Consider the following 6,407-nt stretch of genomic DNA (forward strand, 5'->3'; position numbering starts at 1 on the left):
CCAGTGGCAAGCTAGACAGGGGTAAAAGGGTCTTGTGGCCTAGCAGGTGTTAATCTTTAGCACGCCTCCCCAAACACCCCCAAAGGCTAAACTTTAGCCCCCCTCCCAAACACCCCCAAAGGCTAAAGTTTAGCACTCTTTTTGAGAGGGCTAAAATTTAGTCCTGAACTAAATTTTAGCACACTCCTCCCAAACAGGGCCTAAATGATTAGAGGGGGGCTAAAGTTTAGCCCACAAGATTTAGCTGGGTGTTTGGGAAGCTTGGGGGCTAAAATGGACTAAAGTGGGGGTGCTAAAGTTTAGCACCCCTCTCCCAAACACCCCCTCAATGGAATGAAACTGTCACCTCAGTGCATAGTTTCATTGCACAGTTTTATAGACAGCCTGTAACATTTAATTTTTGCTTGAAGTTATGATCAAATGTGTTTTGCAATGAAATTATAACATCCTCAATGCAAGTTTCATTGGGTTTCATGAGACTTAGTAACTGTATCAGGTGGGTTTTATGGGGATGAAACTCCCCTCTCACCTTTCCTCATAATTAAGTTACTAAGTCAGCAAAACTGCTGATATAGCATAGAATTTAATGCACATAAAATCTTCCATGGAATCCTAATGAGACTGGCCTAACAGCAACAGCACGGATGGATCGGTCATCTCTTGGAAAAGATCGGCAGTTCCTCACTTCCTCTACGAGGATTTTTGGGGTTCCAGTTGCTAGTGTTCGACTATATTTTGTATTGACCCTTTTTCGTACTGGGCCATGATATGGTCTTTCTTGAGCGGCCCATGTTCTAGTACACGTCTACGGCCCACCGCTGCATTAGACTTGCCATTATTTGTTTTGTGTTTTTTTCTTTAATTTAACCAGAGTTGAGAGGTCCACAAAAAAGGCAACAGCAAGATTTTACCGAGCATCGGAAGATAAGAATTGTATAGTCCATTTAAATGCTCACTCTTCTCGCAAAAAATGAAAAAAATATCAAGTGCTCACTCATGTGTCATATGTCAATATAATGGCAATCGTAGTCACACCCTTCACTCAATCGCAATCACTTCATCCGTTAAGCACACGCGCTTGATCGACAAATGTCAATATGGATATACATGGCATATACTCCTATGATAGTACAGCCAATTTGAAAGAGTGGCACACCTAGTATAGGAAGTAATCTGATCGCAGGCTGATTGCACGCTTGCGTTCGTGGGATTTCTATTTGTAGGCGGTGACCATGTCTTAACGACCTAATGGCAGCTGATGGCCAACCTTTTGGATCGATGCTTACTGTCGGGTTTCGTAAATCCTTCAAACTAATAAAACGCCCATCATGCTAAGTAAGAGTGTAAGACGTGGATGGAAAGTTGGAAACTCTAGTGCGGATTTCAATTAAAAAAAATGTCAAAACTAAGAAACCGTCACCTTTTGCTGCAAATGACAAAACCTTTTTTCTAGCAGCATCAACTTTTATTTAGAACCCTAAAGTTTATCATAAGGTTGGAAAATCCCTAGAAAATCGATTTGGTTGGCTTGGTATGGGCCTCTAGGATCGATCTTAACTCTTAAAGGTTGCAGTGGAGCCATTATAACAGACATGAGAGAAGTGGAAAATACTGAAACAACGACATGGAAGAGATCAAGAGAAAAGTGATATTTTCGGTTGCACATATGGAGTATAATTTTAATATCATTAAGGGAATTAACTAATTTCTTTTTTCATATTTCAAACTTTTTTCCTAAAACCTATTTGGAAAACAAACCTACCGTAATTGATTTTAACTTTTTTTGGACGATTTTATGAGGTTTGTGCCAGTTTCATGGCCCGCGGAGTACTAACGTACGTGCCAGTGACAAACTTCGTAGCGCACCATGTCCTGGTTATTACCACCATGATGTTTGACTTCTGGAGAAATGTGCTGTCAAAAAATCCTTTAGCAGTAACATGTGTGCATGAAAAGGTGAATGCAAAAGGAAAGTAGTGCTCCCTCCGTTTTGACTTTTTTAAATTCATAGATATTATTATGCATATGGGTCATTTTAACTTTTCTAAGTTCATAAATATACTTAGAAAAGTCAAAACGACCTATATGCATAATAATATCTATAAACTTAGAAAAGTTAAAACAACATACAATTTGAACGGAGAGAGCAGCATGTACTAAGAAGAACATCCAGCAATAACAAATGTGCATATGTACGAGCCTTCGGCTCCTCAGCTCCCAGCTCCCATGTATGGCACACACAGCAATTTGGCACCTAGCCATTTGACATATCACACGCAAGCTGAGGGCACCCGATAGACTGCAAGTGAAAGTTAGCCGGAAAATAGGGGAGCTCCATGCGACCATGCCTCTACGTATATTCCTATTCATAGAGCGGAAGAATTACCTATGCAGCGGAGACATCCTCCTATTCATAGAGCGGAAGAATTACCCGTGCAGCGGAGGCATAAGGTTACTGTGCGCTATTACTGTATGTACCTCACGTCCCAGCCCACATGGTGGAAAAACGCATCGCCCAGTTATCTTTTGACTCGAACACTGACACGTCATGCTGCTAGACCAGTTGCCTGAGTTGCATCAGCTCCACGGTGGGAAACACATGTCAGGATTCTGGGTGCCCCATCCTTGCCTCTCGAAGAAATCGGCGCAGTGCGGACTCCGGGGACTAGCGAATCGCCAGCTCGCCTTCTCCACTCTTCCAATGTGCCATGCGCCCGCTCGCGAGTGCATGCGAGGCTAAGGTGCCACTACGCGCTTGCAACACATCCGCTTCTTGATGCGCCGTGCCGCCGTGTTCGTGCTCCCATGCAACCGCCCCTCTATTGGATCCGCCGCTTCTGTGGCCCAACTTCGTTGCCTCCGCGGAGGCCGACCATGCTAGTCTGGGTGGCGAGCAAGGCGGCTGAGCGGCACAGATGGTGCATGCGTTCTTTCTTCTACGGCCGAACGACGTTGGACGCGAGTGGTGGATGAACGGCCGGTCGGTGTACCTCGCATGCCTAATCGGTGCCTCGGTGGCGCAAGCGGCACGACTGGTGGTCCCTTAATGGCCAGAGCATCACGGTCGGCGTAAGGACACGCAGCGGCGTGGTCGCGTGGACAACAGGCCGCCAGGCGGTGGCCCACACCGTCGTCTTTGCCAAGCGCGAGATCCATGACCATGGCAAGATCGATCCAGTAACACGGCAGTAACACGGCGCTATTGGTCCCGTTTGTATCCGCTTATAAGCGGTTTATCGGTGGAAATAAGTAAGAATCCCGTCAAACGCTTTGCTTATTTCCACCGATTCTCGCTTATGTGGTAAGCCACTTCAACGATTTGAATTACGAGAAGCGAAAAACGAGAAGCGAGAAAATCTTCGCTTAGATTATAATCTAAGCGTGGCTAGAAAAAGCGTATACAAACAGGATCATTGTCAAAGCAGGTGACCGGCGGTGGTCTAATCCATAACTCCCAAAACCAGGTATTGCAGCCTTCACGACTTCTCCCTTCCCATTTCTTTTAGGTCCGGTTTGGATTGATAGTAGATTCTAAAAAATTTGGATTTTGGATGGATTTTCAAAATCCGGATTCTAGGCAAAATCTAGATGGGTTTGTTTGTTTGGATCCTTGAATTCCAGTAGTTGATTTTAGGTTGTTTCTCGGATAGATGACTTTTATGCTCTCACTACTATTTGTTACTCAACTTGGGAGCATAAGTAATTACATGGAAGGAAGATGGGCAAAATGGTAAATTTCTTGTACAGAATCTGCTGGAAATAACCCGTGAGCAGCTTCCAGGATTCTTAAAATCTAGAATTTTGGCTTCCAGAATCTAACCCAAAAGCTGTCCTGTTTCGAGGCTTCTCAGATTGCAGTTTCTGGATTTTGAGAATCCGCACCAATCCAAATGGGGTCTTAGTCATCTTTGCTTCTCAGTGAATTTGTTCTATGCTAAAATCCCCTTCTCTACTCTATTATTGCAGCTGCTGTCTGCGGAGTTGCTGTGGTAGGCAATCCATGTAGAGTAATCCAACAGTAATCGAACTGATGTGTATTTTTTTTTGTTTATCTGTATTCCACAAAGTTGATTCAGTCTAAAGAATGAAACTGAAGATTTTTTGACAATCCCTATATTGCATCACTACAGACATTGCTATTCCAGCCCTTTCTGCATATCTTAAAACTTTTTACCCAGCATATGGTCCTTCACATAATCAGATTATATAGATCCTCCCTACAGAAACTATAATTAATTCAGATTATGTTTCCATTGGCGTATGTAATTGAGATATCTTCACGGACAGTTTAGATCATGATATTCACCCTCTGACTAGATATGAAAGATTAGTCACACCTCACTACTCGCATACATCTTCCTCTTGGTTTGTGAAGAAACAGAACAAATTCTTTCGCAGTTGGGTATGCTATACAAGGATGTAATAGTCATCGTTAGGGTTAGAGATAACGACCAAATATTAGCATTTCTATTCTCCGGAAGCTCAGCTCAAAGAGCACCTTCCACAATGTTCCATTCACACTCCTGTGGGCTATGGCACTCCACCCTCCGGATTTGGTTGCAACCTGCTGCCTCTCCTGCTCCCCAGTTGCATTGCACGAGTGGTTCATCAAGACACATCACAGGCTTCTGCGGCTCTGCCTGTATGAACTCTATTCTTGCTTCCACTTCCCCAGCGCAATACATGTCCTATATTGCGCATGAATATATACATGTCCTATATTGCGCATGAATTTATGAGTATACGAGCGTCTACTGCGGGCGACGGCGCGCGCCCCGTCCTAGTGTTACCTGTGCTCTCAGTGCTCTCAGGAAACAAACAGCAACTAGTCTCCATGTACAGGCACGCAAAGCATGATGATGGTCACGGATTCAGGACTAGTCTGTGCCTGTGCAGCATCCCTGCATGAATTCAATGTTGCGTGCGATAGGATGATTCCATTTCAGCCCTGGACTGGACTGGACTGGATTTGAGGTGCCAGCAACTGCCTACTCCACCTAGCCTTCAACTTCCAACTTTAACACTATGCAAAAAGAAGATTCCCATCATATCAAACTTGCGGTACATGCATGGAGTACTAAATGTAGACAAAATTAAAAAATAATTGCACAATTTTGTTGTAACGAATCTTTTGAGCCTAATTAGTCAATATTTGGACAATAATTCACAAATACAAACGAAGCGCTACAGTGTGCTACAGTGCTGGCATAGTAATTTTGCATCTACCAAGTTGACCAACTAAACAAAGGCCTAGCCTACACTTGATCAGTCTGCCAGTCGCCCAGTCTGCTAGGTGAAATCAAATCAAAAGATGAGTATCAATCGTCCACGGGAAAAGCACCAGCGGGCAGCGGCTGCTCCCGTGCGCGGCAGCCTGGCCGTCCTCTACATGTCTACTACATGCCCGTGGCCGTCGGCTTGGTACACTCATCTCTCTCTGGCTTCCTGCGCTGCGCTGGTTACCCTCTCCGTGCCGTGCTTCACCCTTTCAACTATCGACAAAGTCCGATTTTGACTCTCCAATTTCAAAAATCAAAATGATCTACAATTTGGAACGGAGGGAGTATACATGCATATAAGCTGCCTCAATGCCTCATGGATGTGAACATTGTGAAGGGTGGCCCCTCTCTTTGCAGAGTAAAGTGCTCACATGGTAGTTCAGAGCATCTCACAGTTCCCTTTCCTCCTTTTAGCATAGAGGATTAGGTGAAGAAAAATCGGCTCAGCAGATCTCTTCCCCTTTATTTTCTCAATCCCTTCTTTCCCTCACTCACTCTCCCTTTGTAAAAGAGGAATTCACCCATCCCTTTCCTTCTCCCTTTCCCTTCCTCTCCAGCCACACGATTCGCAAAGCCATGCGCATTCGTGGCCGCCCGATTAGTCGCTCGCCCCTACCTAGCCTGCCGTCGTCTGCCTCGACGTCCACAAGCTTCGCGCTGCCGCTGGCCATCCACAGGCTCCGCGCGCGCCGGCGGCCTGACGCTGCCGCCGCACCACCTCGGTCCCTCCCGAGCTCCATGTTGGCCTGCTGGCCATCCACGAGCTTCTTGCTGTCGCCGGCCATCCACGGGCTCCACGCGTGCCGGCGGCCTGACGCCATCGCCATATCGCCTGGTCCTCCCGAGCTCTACGTGGGCCCATCGGTCACACCGCCGGAGGCCGCCGCCCGTCCCAGCCAGGTTTGTCATGCCACTTAAGATCGCCGCCCGTCCCGGTCGGCTCGTTGCTCCCTCATCCTGGCCGTGCCGCCAGAGGTTGCCGCGCGCCCCTGCCTCGTCAAGCGCCGACACGGAGTTGAAGGGAGAGAGAGAAGGGAGAGGGGGAATAAAAAAGATTCTTTTACCTATTGATAGATGGACCCCATGTATTAGGAGAAATGAAAGGGGTAAGGGAAAAGGAGATATGCC

At 46.2% G+C, this 6,407-nt stretch overlaps 1 pseudogene; it reads right to left on the minus strand.

Annotated features, from left to right (window-relative positions):
- LOC101767437 overlaps positions 1–6,100 on the minus strand; it is an 8,240-nt pseudogene extending 2,140 nt beyond the window's left edge.
- Between the last annotated feature and the right edge of the window lie 307 nt (positions 6,101–6,407).

Source organism: Setaria italica, chromosome III (assembly GCF_000263155.2).
Source record: "Setaria italica strain Yugu1 chromosome III, Setaria_italica_v2.0, whole genome shotgun sequence".
In the NCBI taxonomy this organism is placed as follows: Eukaryota; Viridiplantae; Streptophyta; class Magnoliopsida; order Poales; family Poaceae; genus Setaria; species Setaria italica.